Consider the following 22048-nt stretch of genomic DNA (forward strand, 5'->3'; position numbering starts at 1 on the left):
CCATAGATTACCTTGTCCTCACACCCATGAGCAAAATGGGATTGTTGAACGCTAGCATAGACATATTGTTGAGACTGGATAGGGAAGCTGGGTAATCATGGATCCTTATAAATGAGATGTATCAAAGCCATTGCCCACTTGCTTAAGAATATCACGGATTATAATTTCTCTTCTTGCTAAAAGTTTTTGCCATCCCCATGAACAATTCCTAGAGTATTCGACTTCAAGGATGAATTTATGACGAAGGTATTTTGCAGAAATTACTTGTGCTCATAAACATTTAGGATTAGTTAGTAAACGCCAGCTCTATTTTGCTAATAAGGCTTTATTAAAACATTGAACATCGTGAAATCCCAAACCCCCTTCAAGTTTTTTCATGCATAAGGTTTCTCATTTAACCCAATGAATATCTTGGCCATTGTTATTTTTCCACCAAAAAGTGCAATCAATTGCTCAATTTTTTGCATATCTCATTTGGAAGTTGAAAGCATGACATAGCATAGATTGGAAGAGCATATGCCACTGTTTTGATAAGGACCTCTTTTCTGGCCGGGGAAAGGAGTTTTTCTCGCCAGCCCGAAAGCTTTCTTCTTAACCTATCAGTGATAAAAGCAAAATTTTGTGCTTTTGATCTCCCAACTGAAGAAGGATAGGCCAAGGTAAATGCATCTCATGAAGCCTTTAAGCATGAGAACCATAATAGAACCATATCTTTAATCATGTGCAGTCTCCACTAATATATGCATACTACTGATGAGAACCAAAGAAATCATGAAGTTGCCCCTAAAGTGGTAAGGGAAGTCAAACTCAGGACACATGTATAGTCATAATCCCTTTTAATATATACTAGGGACTAAATTCAACTCAACTATTTCTCAGGATTTATTCTAGGGAGGAGAGGATGTAGAAACTAGAAAATCCGTTCAATATCAAATTAAACAAAGAAAATTCAGACATGTATATATCAAAGATTACATATATAGGAGGAAAATAAAACCATATGTTCATTCAGGAGCGTTGCCCATATCAACACTCTCATGTGTCCATCTCTTCACAAAAAAACAGAAAAAAGAAGAATTGAGATTCCTTTTCTAATGGGAATGAGAGAGATATGACTCATGGGAGTTCTAGCGTATGTAGGTCACACTCCTTTCACTATTCTTTTTGCTTAAAAAGTATATATGCCATAGTCTCCAGTGTGCTAGTTAGACCCTTAGGCTCCAGTAAGTCCAATTAATTTGGTCAGTCCATAGGTTATGGCCATAGCCAGCCAACCACCAATCAACATCCTCAAACAAGATCTCTTCACAGGTGCTTTTCCCAGGTATGCAGCAAAACCTCCAAACATTACCAGTGCCAAGCTTGCCACTGCAATCACCACCCCCAACCTCACCTTATATGATTGAATAAATGCTGCTGCTATCAGTGGCATCACAGCTCCAACAACGAATGCAAGAGCAGATGCTGCAGCTGCCTTGAATGGGTTTGGCAAATCTTCACTGTCTCCCTCATCCCCACTTTGTTTTCCATTCTCTCTAACATTTTGTCTCTTCAACTCAGATACTTCTATATCTAACTGCGAATAAACTGATACAAACTCTCCTATTGCCATACTACATGCACCAGAAACCATCCCTGCAAAACCAGTGAGAATCATGAATTTGACATCCTGTTTAACTGCACCAACTCCCAACATCAACGATGAGACTGATATCAATCCATCATTGGCTCCAAGAACTGCAGCTCGAAGCCATTGAGCCCTCTGTATGTAATTGATATCATCTTCAGGGATTTCTATGTTGAATGCCTCATTGGTTTGTGGGTTGCCAGCTTCTAAGGTCGCCATTAGATTTGACAAGGAAGAAAAAATCAACACTGAAATTAATTACTTAGAAAGGCTATGGAACTAGCTTGATGAAGGCTTGTGGAAGCCGCATTCCCTTATCAAGCCTATTTATAGAGAAAAGATTATAATGCCTTTGGGCTTGTTTATTACACTGTATCACTAGTAGAGAATCTAATAAGAGACAACCTAGTTTGCATTAAACATACATTCACACGTAGACATATAAACACCAAAGTTCATTACATGATTTTTATGAACATATGGTTCAAATTTGACAAGAACATGCCTGTATCATGCCAACTTAATGTAGCATCACATCTGATATCATCTTCTGTCCTCTTATCATTTGGAAAACAATTAATGATCAACAACATTAACTGATTAATAGTCTATAACACTAACTATATCTGGGCCATTGCAGATGACTAGCACAAAACCCAATTGGAAGTGTTTCTGTTACTCTGCTAGGATTTTCTATTGCTCCCATCAATTACAAACTAAGCCAAGTATATGATATAAAACGCCAAGTATCACGATGTGACGACCAAACGGGAAATATCCACAAGGCAATAAACAATGATTCTGTAAAATCTAGAACGTACCTGTTACGTACCACGTAATTTAGTTGGTTATTTAATTAATACAATCATCTGTTTTTTTTTGTGTGTATTGATCTAGCCCAGAGAAGACAAGGTGATGCCGGCATTTATTCATATTAATGAGAAAAGAGGAGAATAATGCTACGGATTGTCCTATGAATTATACATTCAATTTCAAATAATGATTCATCTCAAAATGTGCTTGGATCATGAAGAGTGCCTAGACAATGACATTCCAAATTTCCTATAATCTGTGAATGCCGTTATAAACTCACATATTTAAATATTAAACTCACATGTTATTGTTTTAAGATGGATTTTCTTTTAGAAGTTGTTTTAAGTTGTCAATGTCGGGGTCCAATTGGCTACTGGGGTTGGCTTGTTTATTTATTTCATAATCCAGTTTAGTAACCTTTCTGTTTTGTGAACCTAATCTAGTAATGTTGGTCTTACCAAAAACTTTAACCACAGAAGGGAAAAAGAAATAAATTAGTAACCTTATTTTCTATTAGTTCAAACTTTTTTTTTTTTTGGTAATCACAATCTTATTCATTGTGAGTCAAAGGCGTGGTAGAGCATAGCTCTAATAACCACCCATCGGAACAAGGCCATATTGTTGAACTCTGTTAGTTCAAACTTGCTACTTCATACTTACGTATATTTTATAGATAAAAAAATATTATAAAATATTTTAATTTTTTTTGCTTTATTATTGTACTAACAGAGTTAGATTTGACTCAATTTATTTTAAAAAAAGAACCTGTTTAGTCGAGTCACCTAGTTTCATTTGTAGTATTTATTTTTTTTTTCCCCCTTGTCTTCCGTAGATCTTTTAAACTACAAGTTGAATTGGATGAGTAGATAGTGGTTGTGGTTGCAGGGGAAGGTGGAGTTAGGAAAGAGGTAGTAGTGGTGGGAGGTTTGGTGTTTCATTATGCAAAAGTAAGATAAGTGAAGGTATTTCTTTATCCCTTTATGAGATTGAAAATAAGAAAGTTAATTTTTGAGTTTAAATGAGCACGTTAAATCTAATGTTGTCATTTCAATTATTTTTTTAATGAAAGATACAATTGATGGCATCTTTGAATCTTACAAATGATTAATAGTGTTATTGGAATATTAGGGGAGGAAATATAAGAAGGGGGAAGTACCATTATTTCCTATCTTAATATAAAAAGGAAAAGGAAGAGGATTACAAGTATTCAACAATTTTTTTTTTGGCTTTAGTTGTGGATTTTGCCCTTTTGTGAGTCTTTCCAAGCTTCTTGCCAAGTTTTAATAAAATTTTTATTTATTTAGTGAAAAAAAAATCACCACCAAGAAATCAACACAGAATACAATGACATCAAGTACTAGATAGCTCTATTTTTTTAATGAACAATGTTTCCTTTCCTTGTCCTTACATCATTAATTGAGTTGGATATATTTATTCTACAACTTCACTTTCATCCCTTATTTTTTTTTTTTTTCACCAAATATTTTACAAAAACTTTTAGTTTATTCATAAAAAATAAAACAACAAAAGGTTTGCACAACATTAATTCAGACTTCATCACTGAACCATGCTTCTTACATACGTAGCTAGGTATTTTGCATTTCAGTCTTTTTCCACATCTATGTATCTTCATGCTTTGCCTTTTTGTTTTTGTTTTTTTTTTTTTTTTTTTTTATATTTTTTATAGGGGTGTTTTCTTTGACATCAAAATATTTTTCAAAGTCAAGAAAAGAAAGGAAAATATTAAGCTTATTTCTGGATGTGTATATTTTAAATTTTATGACGTCCAAACAAAATTAAAACCTAGGAAAATTGGTGGTAGGTTTGTTGATTGTGTTATTAAAACCTAGGAAAATATCGAACTTGGTTCGCTCTTGGTTCGACCCTCGACTCCGGTCAAGACAAAGGGAACCGACTCGTTTCCAAACGAGCCGGATTCAGGAGGTAGCTTGCTGAGGAAGAAAACTTAATCAGCCACAAGCACGCCCTAATCCAATACTTATGGAGGAGGTTAATTAACCTAATGACGGCAGGCAGAATTCGACGGCTGTCACTTATCACTTTCAGAAGGATAATCATCAGATAACGATCGGATTATCCTAGGAGTCCTCTACTAGTCCAAACTAATAGAAGTCTATCGCTCAACGGATCTATCTGTTGAGATCCAACGGCTATCCAAAGAAGGCTCATATACATCCAACGAAGAAGATTCGAAGGTAAACTCTATATAAACATTGCCTCCCCACAAGGGAGGGAGATCTAGATACACACACTCGAATGTGAACACACTCAGATGCTTACCATCTGAATCGTATTCCAGTTATTCATTCCTTAGCTCTGTGTTCTAGTAGAGCCGTTTGTGATTAAGTTCATCAACTGACTTAGCCTTTGGAGGTGGATTCTCCGACCCCAGTGGTCGGGCCACATCTGATGCTTTGTTTTGCAGGTCATTCTTAGGAGGTCTAAGGGCTGAGCAGATTTTGGACGCATCAATATGGTATGTGGCTGGTCAGGTAACCTATCATTTAGATGATCAGGCAATTATAACACATGGTTGATCTCAATAGGATATGGATGTCCAGTTCTGGTGCCTTGTTCGAATGACCAATTGCCTTTCTTCAGCTGATTCGTCTTCTTTACTTGCCTCCTTTGCTACTTGAGTTCACTGTTACAAGTATTTCGTGCTCAGCTCCCAAGCTTACCACTAGAGCTCCGTTTGTCATATTTCCAGTCATTCTTAGGGTTTTCCAGTCTTCTACCATACCAGCAAGTCTTTGTTCCCTTCTCTTTGCTCCTCATTGCATTTTTGTTTCAGGTTTCTTTGATTTCGTTTGTTTGCATTTCTCTATGAACTTTGTAGTTTCTTCTCATTATTTCTTGAATTTGTGGTGTTATTCCATTGTTTTGTTATCTTCCTTTCCTCTCCCGCTTAGTTCTAGTTGTTATTTCTTTATCATGAAAATGTCTTAGGATTCTGGTGAGTTTGAAACTCTTAATGCTGGTAGGGGAAATATGACCAGAGATGTAATTCTAGAGATGGAGGACTTGGGCCAAACCATTTATGTCAAGCCTGACGTTTCTTAGGCTTCCCCAAACCTCATTCCTCAATATGTTCCACCCCATACTTCTCTAGTACATTCCACCCCTTGCTTCTCTCCAATAAGTTCCACCACCTACTTCCATTACTTCCATCCCTCCAGTTTTACTAGGGGGGAATCTAGTGACCAAGCCCTTGCCGATGATGAGGGTGAGTCTCACTAGACTCCACTCCTTAATGTTGTTGATGAATGTGTTCTTGCCTACAAGGATATGGCCACTAGTGACCATTCCAATTTCGATCCCTATTTTGCTGGGCCTAAATGGTTCCAATTTGAGGTACTTGAGGAGCTGCTCAGCCTATATTATGTCCCAGAAACTGTCAAGGTCAAAGTCCCTAAACCTAAGGAACATGCCTACCATACTCATCTTGGAGAGATAGCTGTTTATGAGGCTTTTTTGGAGAGTGGCCTTAGGATTCCTTTGAGTGACTGAACCGAAGCTATCATGGACCACTACCAAACTAGTTAGATCAACCCCAGCAGTTGGAGGCACATCAATTGTTTATGGGTTTATGTTTAGAAAATGTTCAAACCTCCCTTTGTCCCTCTCTTTGTAAATTATTTTATGTTGAAGAAGAGTAATCAATTTGGTTGGTACCATTTTTCCAAGAGGACCACCTTCACTGATGAGGATTGGAAAAAACATAATATCTTTGTTGAGCATTCAATACTTTGTAACAAGCATTGGAGGTCTAACTTTTTCTTATGTTCAATCACAACTCCCAACTTCCGTTCTTGTTGGTTTGAGAATCCCTAGCTCAATCTCAACTCCTCACCTGCAACCACTTTCCAGCAAGTCCTTTCATCTACGCTAATGAATACTTGTAACCTTTTTGTTTTCACTTCCTTGAATTCGCCTTTGTAATAACTTTTTAGGTAATGAAAAGTATTGTTTTCCTTCATTCGCTTGCTTGCTTTTTCAAATTTGAGCAAGTCTAGTTGCTCAGATAGATATGCAGCCTTAACTGACCAAATACTAATATGTTGACTAGCCTTGACTTTTATTGGTCATACTATGGAACAAAATATTGCCGAAATATCCCGAATTTTGGTGATATCGGCATGGGGCGAAACGAAGCCCCAGCCAAAACCGACTTTTGTATCGCAATATATAGCGTTATATCGCGATATTCCAAAATATCATTTTTTCATTTATTTTTTGAGATTTTTATGTTATTTCTTGCACTTTTTAGGCGATTTCTCTTGCGATTCTATCCCAATCTTACCACTTCTATCACAATGATTCAAGACTCAAAAGTTAATGTGTTAAATGTAATTAGGAGGAGAATCTACATAGAATAATTTATAAATAGGAAGACATTTTATAGCAAAATCTTCAAGATTAATGAGCAATCTTACCAATTATATTCTAGTGATTTAGTTCTCAAAAGTCAACATGCCAAATGTGATTAGAGAAGAGTATGTACATCAAATAATTTATGGAAACAATTTAAATTATGAATTAAGTTTGTAATAGAATCTTCATATCTATACAATTGGCTCAAACCGAAAAATAGAGGCACTGGTTCGTGAAGGTTGGACTAGAATAATTGAAGAGAGAACGTAAAAACTAGAAATTTATTCAAATTCATCATTCAAATATTAAAATAAACTAGGGAAAAATGACTCACAACCACATCCAAAGTTCAAATAAAACCATGTGTGTTACATTGAGGATTTAAGCTTACAATAGCGGTCCAGTAGAGTTTCTATTTGTCCTCGATCGCCCAAACAAGGAGGCATTAACTTCTTTTGATATGGGGAGGAGAAGGATATTACTCATCTCATCGGAGCTTTGGCCTAGGCCATACTCCCTAACAACTTATCTTCCCTAAATGAGTATGCACCATTAGGCACCAGTAAGTCCGATCAATTTGGTCAATCCAAAGGTTATGGCCATGGCCAGCAAACCCCCGATCAACATCCTCAAACAAGATCTCTTTACAGGTGCTTTTCCCAGGTATGCAGCAAACCCTCCAAATATTACCAAAGCGAAGCTTGCCACTACAATCACCGCACCCAACCTCACCTTATATGATTGTATAAATGATGCTGATATTAGTGGCAACACAGCTCCAACTACAAAAGAAAGAGCAGATGCTGCAGTTGCCTTGAATGGGTTTGGCAAATCTTCACTATCTCCCTCATCCCCACTTTGTTTTCCATTCTCTCTTACATTTTGTCTCTTTAATTCAGATACTTCTATATCTAACTGCGAATAAACTGAAACAAACTCTCCTATTGCCATGCTACACGCACCGGAAACCATCCCTGCAAAACCAGTGAGGATCATGGATTTCACATCCTGTTTAACTGCTCCAACTCCCAACATCAGGGAAGAGACTGATATCAATCCATCATTGGCTCCAAGAACTGCAGCTCGAAGCCATTGTGCTCTCTGGGCATAATTGATATCGCTGTCAGGAATCTCAATCTCAGGAGCCTCAATGGGTTGTGGGATGCCAACTTCTAGGTTTGCCATTGAACTTGATAAGAGAGAAAAGAACAATTTTTTATTATGCAAAGATAGGATGGAATCAGGAGGTTGATGATGGCTATGGAAACCACATTTTATGATCAACAGTATTTATAGGGAAACACCAATATTACAAGTTCAAATTCTGCTAGAGCATGCATGCAGCACACTGACTTAATGTGACATCAAATATGATATAATCTTCTGTCCTCTATTTGGAAAATAATTGGAAGAAAAACATTAGTTTTTATTTTACCAGACGTTGAGTTGCTCAACTGGTCGATTCACTCTCAAACTAAAGTTAAAATGAAAAAGACGATGAGACGATCACTATATAATTGAATATGAAACATAAAACATTTGCTCAGGACCTCCTTGGCCTAATATGAATTAGTATCACACTTTGTTAACATTCATTTTCTTAAGTTTATGATCTCATTATCCAGTTGCACCTAGGTGTGCAAGTTTGGCTCTAACAGCCTATGGCAACTTTGGTTTGGATGTCAAAATTTCACTTTCAGGAGCAGGACAGGGCAGGAAAATTCCAGCCATAGCTTAGGGTCCGAGTCAGTGTAGAGTGTCAGACCCCGTCCGTGGAGCTTGGCCCTACCCTTTCGTGATCTAGCTCCTAATATTGACCATGAATTTAACCTTTATCTCAACCCTGGTTATGGAATACCTATTATATTATGTGGTCACGAATAGGACTGATTGGGGCTATCTAGCTTGGTTTGGTCTAGCCTAATCAAGACCAATGAGGCCAGTAAGGGATAGGCTTGGCCAATTAAGGTAAAGATTGAGTGTTTGACCCTATCTACTACTACCTGACCTTGACTTCGACCTTGACTTCGACCTGGATGTTAACCCTAAATTCAACTTTAAGCCCTATAGAATGTTTATTGTTTTGTAGTCAAGGCTGGGGCCTACTCAGTTCGGCACAATCAGGCCAATGAGGGCCAGAAATGGCCATGCTTAGCCCATAAGGGTTCAAGGTCAAGGTCAGGGACAAGATAGGGTATCCAATGTCAATGATGGGGTTTTAAGAGCCTGCCCAACCTGACCCTTTTTCAACGCTATTTTCTTATTTCCCTCGTATATTTGATGTATCATAACAATCTTAAAAATATGTTCTATATTCTTCCAACATTTTTCTTGCTTTATTATTATATTGGCAAAGTTAGACTGTCCAAATATTATGTACTTCAAGTCAATTTTCTATATTTCTTGTTTCTTATTTATAATGTTACTTCCAGCAAGATAAATGAAATCCAACTTAGAATGCCATTGACTCCAATAACTACCTTTAAAAAATGGTTTACAAATGATCTAGGAATGTATGTATAACCACATTGATTATGATATCTTTTTGTGGTTAAAAGATAAGAATAGATGTATTAATAAAAAATTATAAAAAAAATAAAAAATAAAAAATAAAAAAAAAAAAGGAAAAGAAAGAAAGAAAAAGATTTAAAATATTTAACGAGTACTCATCTTCACACTCTTTGTTGCTTTCTTGTTTTGTTTCTCCTTGTTTTGACACTTCTGAATTTGGAGCTTTGCTCTAATTGTGAAATTTGCCTTTTGTTGGCCTTTCTAAGGCTTCTTTATGTATTTGTATAAACCTCCTGTTTAGTCAAGGAAAAATTTACATAGTATTAAACAAATAACAGAATAAAATTCCAAAACTAGATTGTTCACTCGGTAGAAATGACAAAACTTGCATTCTTATTTCTCCCCTTGTTGGTCCTGATATTCTGTTATCAAAGACATTAGCCGAGACTCAATAAAAATTGTTGTGATTAAATTATGTGTTGGTAGTGGTTATCCATGGAAGGAGACAGACTTCTAGATATTCATGAAGCTTGAACTTAAACTTCCAGATTTGGGTCAATTAGACCTCTTTTATGTCGACTTATTTTTTAATCCTTTTCAATTTCCACTGCTACAAACAAAACCAATGGCATGGTTTAAGTATATTATTTTAAAGAATGATAAATGCTTCTCTTAACCTATTGGATTTTCTTCTCAGCTACTATGCCGAGTAAAATATAATGCCTTCTCATGCGATAAAAGAAGTAGAATACTTCAGTATTCGTCACCATAACAAGTGTTAGCCTCTGTGGAAGAAAAAAATTAAGGTTTAGGCATGCATTTCTTCTTTTTTTTTTTTTTTTTTTTTTTTTTTTTTCCCCCTTTTTTTAGGGGTAGTTAGAATTTTATTATTACATTTCAACATAAAAAGAATAGATAAACAAAAAATCCATACATTTCATAAATACAACTTTTTTTAATTACATAAGGTATCATTTAAGAAACAGAAATTATGAGCGCCAACCCTTGAGTTACCCCTTACAATTAATGAACATCAGGTAGACCCCATGGACATGTGATTTTTCAAAAAAGACAAAATACCCCTTCAAATTTGTGAGTAGGTCCATTTCCAGTCTGGAGCTGAATCCATAATATTCATCCTAAGACAATGGAGTGGGTAAGCTTAATGTCACCTTAAGTGAAGGGGTGCAAATAGCCAGCCCTAGTTGAGAAATCTCATGCCAAAGGTTACACCTATCCATGGCTGGACCTCTCTTATCGAACCAACTTCCGTGCCTTCTCTCCATCCCTTCTTCCCTGTGTGAAAGGATCCTTGGGCTTTTACATCACCAGTGCTGTTTTCCGTGCATTAAAGTGAATAAAAATCAATACGTATGTGTTTGTTCTCAAAAAATTACCAATATTGGTTGGGCCAAAGATGAACCCGGTTCAACATATTTGGATTAGGTTGAGAAGATAAGTTTGAATATCAGGATTACATCAACGCTAACCTGGGATGAAACTAGTTTTTATCAGGCAAAACAGAACAATTGCAATAGTTGTTAGCGGTTGCTTATTTGAATTCAAATTTTTGTTCCCCCAAGCTTTTGGGAGATTATCTCAAAGTTAGTTTCAAGTAGTTATGAGGGAGTGGTTATGGAAGTTGTAGTAGTTATAGGAGTTGTAGAAGTTAATATAAGTTATTAATTATGGCGCTTCTTTTTTTCTTTCAAAATTCAGGTTGTAAGGTAGTTATGGCCGCAATTAACTACCTTTGTGCCTATTTAAGGAGAAGCATGTAAGATGGAAGGGACATCAATCAAATCAGAACTCATCACTCTACGTAGAGTTTTTATCTTTCTTTTTTTAGTTCAGTTTTGTCCCTCATCCCTTTGGATGATGGAGACTTGTAGTTGTGATGTGTCTTTGGTTTGTGTTTCATGGAACATCTATGTTGTCTTTTGGCCTGTATTCCAAAATATAGCCATCGTCACCATCAAGTTGCAAGTCCAGCAGTTCATGATGGTCACAACCATAAAGGCTGCAACAGATTCAATGAGCTTGACATGCGATTTCGGTCAGCAGAGGGAGGCCTCACAAGAATGGTAAATAAATTAGTTTAGATGGGTTCAAGTCCGCCCTTAAAAGACTCCACGAGTTTTGTTGCCTTCTCCCCAAAAAACAATAATTATTTTAGTTTAGAATCGGTTCAAGTTCGCCCTCAAAGGACTCCATGAGGTTTTAGTTGCCTTTTCCCAAAAAGGCAATTAGTCCTGGCATCGGGGCATGGGGTGAATCCAACATTCTCCTAGAAGTCAAATGCACATGTTGTGTTTCTTTCGAGTTCTTGGGACTCTAACATGCTTGTGCACTTCAATTCACATCAGTGGCAAAAATGCACTCAATGTTATAATGGGAAAATATTTTTGACATGCCCAATGGACCCAAATCCAGAAATGAATATTTTGCTCAAGGAGGATGGGGGCATGGAAGCTATTCACAACTACTATGGTAAAATGGTTGAAGTATGTGTTTCAATGCCTCCGTGACTTATGAGTATGATGTTCAAGGAGGAAGGGGCATGGAAGCCATTCTGATTAGTCTCTAACAATTGGTAGTCTTCATGTTCCATTACAAGAGAACCATCTACTTGAGAGTTAATTAGGAGCACTTGGTGGACGATCTGTGAGGATCTCAATCTGGAATGACATCTTAGAATCTTGGTGCCTCAACGAAGGGTAAGTGCTCTAAATTCTCCTTATGACACTCTTGTCAAAGAGATTGAACGGGCTGCAAAAGAAGAAGAAAAAGGCTATTTCTTGTGGCAAATTATTCCATCGTTGTAGTAATGGGAGGCTGCCTTTTCAGCCACCACTTCATAATATTGGAGGTAGTCATAAGGCCACCATTATCTTGTTTTATCTTGGGTGTTAATAAGAACGTAGGACCTTTGTCTTTTAGTATTTTCCAATATATGACCGATGAAACATATATATATATATATAAGCCACGGAGTTGGTCCTCAAGATGGTAAGGGAAATTAAACTCAAAGGCATATTTTTATTTTAATCCCTTTTAATATTTGGGACTAAACCAACCCATCTATTTTTTTAGGATATTATTTTACAGAAGAGAGTATTAGGGGTTAGGCTTTAAGCACATGATTGCTTAAAACATTACACCCTTAATATCTAGTTTGAAACACCTCAACTGTTGCTTCCAACTATTATTTATAGATAACACTAGGCTCTATGATTAATCGGGCTCTCCCTCAGGCCTATTATACCATTGGATTGTAACTATTCTGATGACCTATATTATTACATAAGTTGGGTATAATTTAAATACTTCAATAGAGAGAATGTAGAAATTAGAATTTTATTAAAATCTATTCAAAAAAAATATTAAAATAAATAAAAAATTAATATAATAATAACTCACATGTCCCGAAGTACATATATGGTGGCAGATTTTTTGGCAAATTCGGCAGCTAGGATAGGAGCTTCTGATATAAACATTCATTGGTCAGCTTATTTCCTTAATGATCTTGATTTGGATGCCTCTAGATGTCCTAGATTTCGTTTTTGATGAGTTAGTAATTTTCTAACCTGAGTAGGAACCAGCGAGGAAGGGTGTATTGGGGGCAGCAATTGTTGCGAGTGAGCAAGGTTGGTTTCCTCATAAGGTACTAATTGATGCATTTTTCCTTTTTCTTCTTCGCTTAATATAATGATCCTTTTAGCGAGAAAAAAAAAAAAGATGACTCATTGGAGCTTTGGCCTAGGCCACACTCGCAACCAATTTCTTTTCCCTAAACGAGCATTTGCCAGAGTCTCCAATAAGTTAGGCCAATAGGCTCTAGAAAGTCCTATCAATTTGGTCAATCCAATGGTTATGGCCATGGCCAGCCAACACCCGATTAACATCCTCAAACAAGATCTTTTCAGTCGCTTTTCCCAGGTATGCAGCAAACCCTCCACAAATTACCAAAGCCAACCTTCATTGCAATCACCACCCCCAACCTCACCTTATATGATTGTATAAGTGATGCTGATATTGGTGGCACCACAGCTCCAACTATGAATGAAAGAGCCCATGTTGTAGCTGCTATGAATGGGTTTGGTGAATCTTCACTATCTGCCTCATCTTCACTTTGTTTTCCATTCTCACTACCATTTTGTCTCTTCAACTCAGATACTTCGATATCTAATTGTGAATAAACTGATACGAACTCTCCTATTGCCATGCTACATGCAACTGCAACCATCCCTACAAAACCAATGAGGATCATGGATTTCACAACCTGTTTAACTGCTCTAACTCCCAACATCAGCCCATCATTGGCTCCAAGAACTACAGCTCGAGGCCATTGTGCTCTTTGGGCATAATTGATACCGCTGTTAGGAATCTCAATCTCAAGAGCCTCAAAGGGTTGTGGGATGCTAGCTTCTAGGTTTGCCATTGAACTCAGGTAAGAAAGAAAAGTATGTTGTTCGATTATGCAAAGAAAGGATGGAAGGAGGTTGATGATGGCGTATGGAAACCACATTTTATGTTAAACAGTGTTGTGGAAGGTGACTAGCCCGAGTACACCAAGGTTAGAATTTCCCATACCCCCTCGGGAAGTGTGAAAATTCCCCCATCGAAAGTTATTGAGAACCCGTCGGGATTTCTCTCGGGGAGAAAACCCCTTAGGAACCACTCGAGAGGCATCCAGGTCAAGGTAAGTACATCAAGTTCGGAGAAAGCCTTGAAGAAAGACTAAGTAAAAAGGGACCAATTATAGAAGTAACCACCCAATATGCCCATAACAAATGTGGGGGAGTGACTCTCAGAGTAACGGTTTCATATGAGTCCATCAAGAAAATCACTAAGGAAAGATAACGTGCCTCCTAAGGAAACTCACCCCACTCTTCACTAAGTGGGTGAAATCAACAGAGAGGCCATATCAAGGTAATCATTATATAAACCCCACTCATGGGATTGACAAAGTATGAGGAATGACTCAATAATATTCCTTACACTTTGAGAACCTCTCTCAAAGCCTTCTACAATTGTGCTTATACTAACTTGAGTGTCAAAGGCAGTCCCCCAACCTATATAAGGTCGGGCCACTCCAACTTCCTTTGAGTGCAAGTATCACATTGACTTGGGTGATGCGAAGAAGGTCTAGATGCAACAAACAATATTTATAGGGGAAAAACACTTTGCAAGATATAAGCTTGTTGTGTACAAAGAAACACCAATACTAATTACATGCTACGAACTAAAGGTTCAAATTTTGTTGTAGCATTCTAACTTAATTAATGTGGCATCAAATATGTTGAAGGCTCAATTTTACTTAATAAGTTGGGGTTAGAGAGACATTTTTGGGTGATGGAGAGAGAGAGAGAGAGAGAGAGAGAGAGAGAGAGAGAGAGAGAGAGAGAGAGAGAGAGAGAGAGAGAGAATGTTGGGGGGGGGGGGAGACTCAATTTTACATGGTTCGATTAATCTCTACAACCTACGTCCACAGGAATGTGATTACTATAGTACAAATTACATATTTATAGTTACAAGAGTCCTCCTCAACATTATTCTTGGACTCTTACTCTAGAGTTTGAATTACTCAAGTTATCTATTTGTGTTTGGTAGAAAACTATGTCTCTTGTGTGTTTGAGTGTAACTCTAAGTCTAATCCACTTGTGGATAAGATGTAATCTGTTGGAGTTTCTTGAGTAGTTGAGTTTGAGTCTGGTTCTTGAAGTCTGCACGCATAGAGGTAGTTGAGTTTGAGTGGAGTTTTGAAGCATTTCATGCATGGAGTAGTGGTGTCTAGGGCAACACTAGATTTGGCTAAGGTTGCCTGTGATTTTCCAGTTTTGCCCTCAAACTACAAAAAACCATTATTATCCTTAACACCCCCCCCTCAAACTAAAGGGCGAAGATTAGACCTTGAGGTTGGACAAAAGAGTACTGAACCATTGATGCAATAGAGGTTTTGTGAAGAAATCTGCAAGCTGATTCTTAGTAAATATATATTGAACTTGGAGATCACCCTTGGCAACCTTATCCCAAACAAAATGAAAATCAATCTCCACATGTTTAGTATGTGCATGGAAGACAGGATTGGCTGTAAGATAGGTGACCCCCACATTATCACACCAAAGAATAGGGGCAGAAGGCAGATAAACCATTAACTCTATTAGCAAAGATTGTAACCAAGTGAGTTTAGCAGCCTTATTAGCTAGGGCTCGATATTCTACCTCAGTACTAGGACGAACTATAGTTTTTTTTGCCTCTTAGAACTCCAAGAGATAGGATTGCAACCCAAAAAGATAGCATAGCCACCAATAGATTTTCGATCATCAAGGCAACCGGCCAAATCTGCATCAGAGAAAGCCAATAAAGAATTCAGATATCGATGATGAATAAAAATGCCATTAGAGGAAATTCCTTTTAGGTAGCATAAGATGTGCTTGATGGCAGACCAATCATTAACGGTGGGAGAGTGTATGAATTGACAAACTTTATTGACTGCAAATTGATTATCAGGCCGAGTTATAGTTGCATACTGAAGAGCACCAACGATGCTCCAATAGAGAGTAGGATCCGCCATTAATTCACTTGTAACTTACTGAGTTTGTCAATGGTGGAGGCAAGAGTAGAGACAGGCTTGCAAGCAAACATATTGCCCTTTTAAGAAGATCTTGAATATACTAGTATTAAGAGAGATGAAGGCCATCATGAGATCGAGTGACAAACATGCCCAAAAAATATTGAACAAAGCCCAAGTCCTTTAGTGAAAAAATAGAGCCAAGATCACTGAGGAATTGGGCCAATAAAGTGTTAGAACTACTAGTCAAAATAATATCATCAACATATACCAGAATACATAGTGCCAGAAGACCAAAAAAATTAAATAAAGAGGTGTCAGTTTTAGAGCCAATAAACCCATATTCAACAAGAAATGAGCTAAGCCGGTCAAACCAAGCACGAGGAGCCGGTTTTAAATCATAAAGAGACCGGTGAAGTTTGCAAACATGGTTAGGATGAAGGGAGTCAGTGAAGCCAGGTGATTGCTTTATTACACAGTTTCATTCAAAAACCCATAAAGGAAGGCATTTGAATATCCAATTGGCGAATAGACTAAGACCGTGAAACTGCAAGAGCCAAGACTAGACGAATGGTAGTTGGTTTGACCACTGGGCTAAAGGTTTCATGATAGTCAAGGTTTTCTTGTTGATTAAAACCCTTAGCCACTAAGCGGACTTTGTGTCTTTCAATAGAAACATTTGCCTGTCGCTTGACTCGAAAAAACCATTTAAAGCCAATGACATTATGAGAAGAAGGAGGAGGGATAAGAGACTAAGTACCATTCTTCAAAAGTGCAGTGAATTCTTCATCCATAGCCTTCCGCCAGTGAGGGTATTTGTTGGCAATTGTAAAGGAATTAGGTTCAATGTGGGTGTGTTAATTTCAGTGAGAAGAGCCCTAGGGTTTACTTTTGATCTAGTGATCATAGGATGAGTGTTTGTGAAGGTTGGGAAGTGATGGGTGGTAGAGTAGCCTTGGAGTCAAAGGGTAGGTCAACAACTAGATGAATAAGAGAGAGAGACTCGGCCAAGGGAGGTGAGGAGGGAGAGGATTCAGCCAAGGGGGTGGGGGAAACCCTAGAAAGGTGGGGCCTAAGAGAAGAGGCCATAGGGGAAGAGGTATGGTACCCAATAGGAGAAGTAGAGGTGAAGGATTCTCCAGGAGAGTTCAATTGAGGTGGGGCTCCTAAAATTGAGGGAAGGGGGGGGGGTAGGGTTTCGCACTAAAGGTGGAGGCCCTAAAATGGAGGGAAGTGGTGGGGTAGGGGAGGGAGTTACCTCACTTGCAAGGAAAGGAAATCTTCTTTCATCAAATACATGTCGAGAAATAAGGAGTTTTCCAGTAATAGGATTAAAACACTTGTATCATCTATGGAGAGAACTGTATCCCAAGAAGACATGTACTTCAAACCGAAATTCCAGCTTTTTTTTTTTTTTTTTTACGGTCTCAAACATGGATAACATGCATAACCAAAAATACTCAAAGAGTCATAATCAGGCTGAACTTTAAACAATCTGAAATATGGAGAGGAATTTTTCAGCAATGGAGTAGGCAAATGATTAACTAGAAAAGCTGCAATTTCAAAGGCATGCATCCAAAACTTTTTAGGGCAAGAAGCATGTACTAATAAAATCAATTCAATTTCCACAATGTACCGATGATGGCGCTGAACAACATCATTTTGCTCATGAATTTGAGGACAAGAGATTCAATACCATGTTCTTGAAGGAAAGTGGAGACAGTTTTATATTCGCCTCCCCAATCACTATGAGAACGCTTGATTCTTCAAGGAAAGAAATTTTCAACAAGCAACTTAAATCTCTTAAAAATACCAAATACCTTAGATTTAACAATCATAGGATAAAACCAACTAAATTTGTTGAAATTATCCACAAAAATCACATAATATCGAAACCCTTAAAGAGACTCCATTGGAGAGGGGGCCCAAACATTAGAAAATATTAAGTCCAAAGGTCCATCAAAAACTGATTTTGACGGGCAAAAATGGAGTTTGTGACATTTCCCTTTCTGACAAGCATCACAAACATAAACAAAATCATCTAAACTGACTAGCAACTCAAAATTAGAAATTAAAATTTTAACAAGTTTGAAGGTCAGATGCCCCAAACGTGAATGACAATTCCAAAAAGAAGTCTTTTCTCCAACAAATATTTTGGGAGAGTGATTGGAGCCCAATCGAATTTGGCACAATCCATCCTTAACACTGCCCTGAAGAAGACATTTCCCAATCGTACAATCCTTCACATAACAAAAATCAGGATGAAATTCAAATAAAACATTATGAACCTTAGTGAATTGAGAGACCGGTAATAAATTCTTGCAAATAGATGGCACATGAAGAACAGGCTTCATATAGACTAGAGAAGAAGTTGTACCAATATTCATGTTACCAATATTACTGATAGGAAGACCATCACCATCACCAACTTGAACCCGATCTGAACCATGGTAGGGTTGCACAATATGAAGATTCTCAATAACATTGGTGATGTGATGTGTAGCGCCAGAGTCAGGGTACCAATTTTCATCTAGAAGAGATGCACTAGAAAGTTCAGATATTCACAGATGGATCGAGTTGCATTAAAGGTACCTTGAATGACATGATTGAAATGCTGGTAACAGTCCTTTGCTCTATGTCCAAGACGATCACAAATCTTGCAGGTAAGATGATTGTCAGTTTAATGAGGTGGCTGATGTGTATGAGAGCCACGATGAGGAGAGAAAACAACCATGACCAAATTTGCCTCTTGGAGAAAAACATCCTCGGTAAGGCTGACGTGGAGGCCTAGTAGGGGTGGGTTGGCTAGTGGCCATGTTTGCCATAGGAGAAGAAGAGTCAACAGTTGTTAGTTCATCTTTTAACCGAGTTTCTTGAGTCAATAACATACCTCAAAATTCATCATAGGAGATGGGAGAATTGGGAGTGGTAATGACAGTTATAAAAGGAAAGTATCCAACTCCCAAACCATTCAAGACATGAAGACAGAGTTCTTCATCATTCACAGGCTGTCCCACAGTGGCCAACTGATCATAAATATTTTATTATGACCCAAAAATACTATACAATGATGAATTTCACTGATGAAAGCAAACCAAGCAGTATTAGGGCATATATGGAAAGTACAACCAAAATCAAGAATCCACTCATCATGCCTATCAACATTAAAAATAGTTAATGCCTTAAAGATATTAGCATGATTATACTTGAAGAAGGCTAATCATTATGTAATGTCTCTTTTTTGTTAAGCTTTCTCTTATAAGCATAGTGATTCCTCTTTAGGCAACCTTCTTTATTACCCACAAAAAAAAACAAAAAAACAAAAAAAAAAAACAAAAAACAAAAAAATCAAAAAAAAAAAAAAACAAAAAAAAAAAAAAAACAAAAAACAAAAAACAAAAGAAAACAAACTTAGGTGGTTGGTTAGATTTATCATTTTGTTGCTAAAGTTATTATTATTATTATTATTGTGTTTCCCTTGTTTCTTAAACCCTTTCCCTTTTACAAACAAGTTCTCCCCACCCCCACCTTGCCCTTGCAAAATACCAGCAACTTAGACTCCCTATTCTTTAGAGACTCAATAACTGGTCAAAGGATATATTTTGACAGGCGTCTTTTATTAAATTGTTAACAACAAGATAATCATGACATAAGAAATTCAACAAAATGATGGGTAGGTCTTGATCATCCAACTTACTTTTTTCTCTAATGCTTGTCAAGTCTTGAACAAGTTTCTTCAACATGTCAAGATTTTGATCTATGCTAACAAACTAATTCATCTTAAAACCATATAATCTTTCATTTAGATAAATCTAGTACCTAGATTCTTTTTGTGATAAATCTATTCAAGCTTGGTCCACACCTTCATGTGATCATCCTCACTAAGACATCTAATCACCCCATCAATAATGTTCAAGATCATGTAACCAATGGAATTCTCCATAACTTTGGTCCTCATAGCAAGGTCTATGCTCTCAAAGAAAGCATTTGGGTCATCAATGGCTCTTAACAGTTTCTGAGCCATTAGGGCTCTTGCTTTTCTCTTCCAAACTGTGAAGTTACGAGTCCCATCAAAAGTTTCTATATCTACCATTGAGTACCCCATTGGAGCTCTAAAGTCAAAATACCTAGGGTTCTCACATTTTCCCACAGCACACTGGAGCTAGGAATAGTAATACTAGGAGAATAATCCTCTCCAAGCTCCTCAAAACCCTCTTAGGTCTCCACTTTGTCTTTATTTCAAATTATCAAAATCACCAAAGAAATGGCCCAAACGCAAACCAAACATATATATACAATTGGCTCAAACCGAAAAATAGAGGCACTGGTTCGTGAAGGTTGAACTAGAATAATTGAAGAGAGAACGTAAAAACTAGAAATTTATTCAAATTCATCATTCAAATATTAAAATAAACTAGGGAAAAATGACTCACAACCACATCCAAAGTTCAAATAAAACCATGTGTGTTACATTGAGGATTTAAGCTTACAATAGCGCTCCAGTGTTTCTATTTGTCCTCACCCAAACAAGGAGGCATTGACTTCTTTTGATAAGGGGAGGAGAGGGATATTACTCATCGGAGCTTTGGCCTAGGCCATACTCCCTAACAACTTATCTTCCCTAAATGAGTATGCACCATTAGGCACCAGTAAGTCCGATCAATTTGGTCAATCCAAAGGTTATGGCCATGGCCAGCAAACCCCCGATCAACATCCTCAAACAAGATCTCTTTACAGGTGCTTTTCCCAGGTATGCAGCAAACCCTCCAAATATTACCAAAGCGAAGCTTGCCACTACAATCACCGCACCCAACCTCACCTTATATGATTGTATAAATGATGCTGATATTAGTGGCAACACAGCTCCAACTACAAAAGAAAGAGCAGATGCTGCAGTTGCCTTGAATGGGTTTGGCAAATCTTCACTATCTCCCTCATCCCCACTTTGTTTTCCATTCTCTCTTACATTTTGTCTCTTTAATTCAGATACTTCTATATCTAACTGCGAATAAACTGAAACAAACTCTCCTATTGCCATGCTACACGCACCGGAAACCATCCCTGCAAAACCAGTGAGGATCATGGATTTCACATCCTGTTTAACTGCTCCAACTCCCAACATCAGGGAAGAGACTGATATCAATCCATCATTGGCTCCAAGAACTGCAGCTCGAAGCCATTGTGCTCTCTGGGCATAATTGATATCGCTGTCAGGAATCTCAATCTCAAGAGCCTCAATGGGTTGTGGGATGCCAGCTTCTAGGTTTGCCATTGAACTTGATAAGAGAGAAAAGAACAATTTTTTGATTATGCAAAGATAGGATGGAATCAGGAGGTTGATGATGGCTATGGAAACCACATTTTATGATCAACAGTATTTATAGGGAAACACCAATATTACAAGTTCAAATTCTGCTAGAGCATGCATGCAGCACACCGACTTAATGTGACATCAAATATGATATAATCTTCTGTCCTCTATTTGGAAAATAATTGGAAGAAAACATTAGTTTTTATTTTACCAGACGTTGAGTTGCTCAGCTGGTCGATTCACTCTCAAACTAAAGTTAAAATGAAACAGACGATCACTATATAATTGAATATGAAACATAAAACATTTGCTCAGGACCTCCTTGGCCTAATATGAATTCGTATCACACTTTGTTAACATTCATTTTCTTAAGTTGTATGATCTCATTATCAAGTTGCACCTAGGTGTGCAGGTTTGGCTCTAACAGCCTAAGGCGACTTTGGCCTGTCCAAACCCGACTAGGGTTTGGATGTCAAAAATTTGACCTTCAGAAGCAGGACAGGGCAGGAAAATTCCAGCCATAGGAGTCAATGTTGAGTGTTAGACCCCATCCGTGGAGCTTGGCCCTACCCTTTCATGATCTGACCCTAATATTGACCATGAATTTAACCTTTATCAGAACCCTAGTTATGGAATATCTATTATTATGTGGTCACGAATAGGACTGATTGGGGCTATCTAGCTAGCTTGGTTTGATCCAGCTCAATCAAGACCAATGAGGGCTAGTAAGGGGTAGGCTTGGCCAATTAAGGTAAAGATGAGTGTTTGACCCTATTTACCACTACCTGACCTCGACTTCGACCTGAATGTTAACCCT

General features: G+C 37.6%; 4 pseudogenes; all 4 read right to left on the reverse strand.

Moving 5' to 3' along the window:
* Positions 1-969: 969 nt before the first annotated feature.
* Positions 970-1910, reverse strand: LOC149002152 (vacuolar iron transporter homolog 4 pseudogene; annotated as a pseudogene).
* Positions 1911-7204: 5294 nt separating this feature from the next.
* LOC149002153 (vacuolar iron transporter homolog 2 pseudogene) lies at positions 7205-8080 on the reverse strand (annotated as a pseudogene).
* A 5009-nt stretch (positions 8081-13089) lies between these two features.
* Positions 13090-13787, reverse strand: LOC149002154 (vacuolar iron transporter homolog 4 pseudogene; annotated as a pseudogene).
* Positions 13788-20510: 6723 nt separating this feature from the next.
* Positions 20511-21217, reverse strand: LOC149002155 (vacuolar iron transporter homolog 2 pseudogene; annotated as a pseudogene).
* Positions 21218-22048: the final 831 nt, after the last annotated feature.

Source organism: Hakea prostrata, chromosome 10 (assembly GCF_041222555.1).
Source record: "Hakea prostrata isolate BN-2017 chromosome 10, UWA_Hpros_2, whole genome shotgun sequence".
NCBI classification, from domain to species: domain Eukaryota; kingdom Viridiplantae; phylum Streptophyta; class Magnoliopsida; order Proteales; family Proteaceae; genus Hakea; species Hakea prostrata.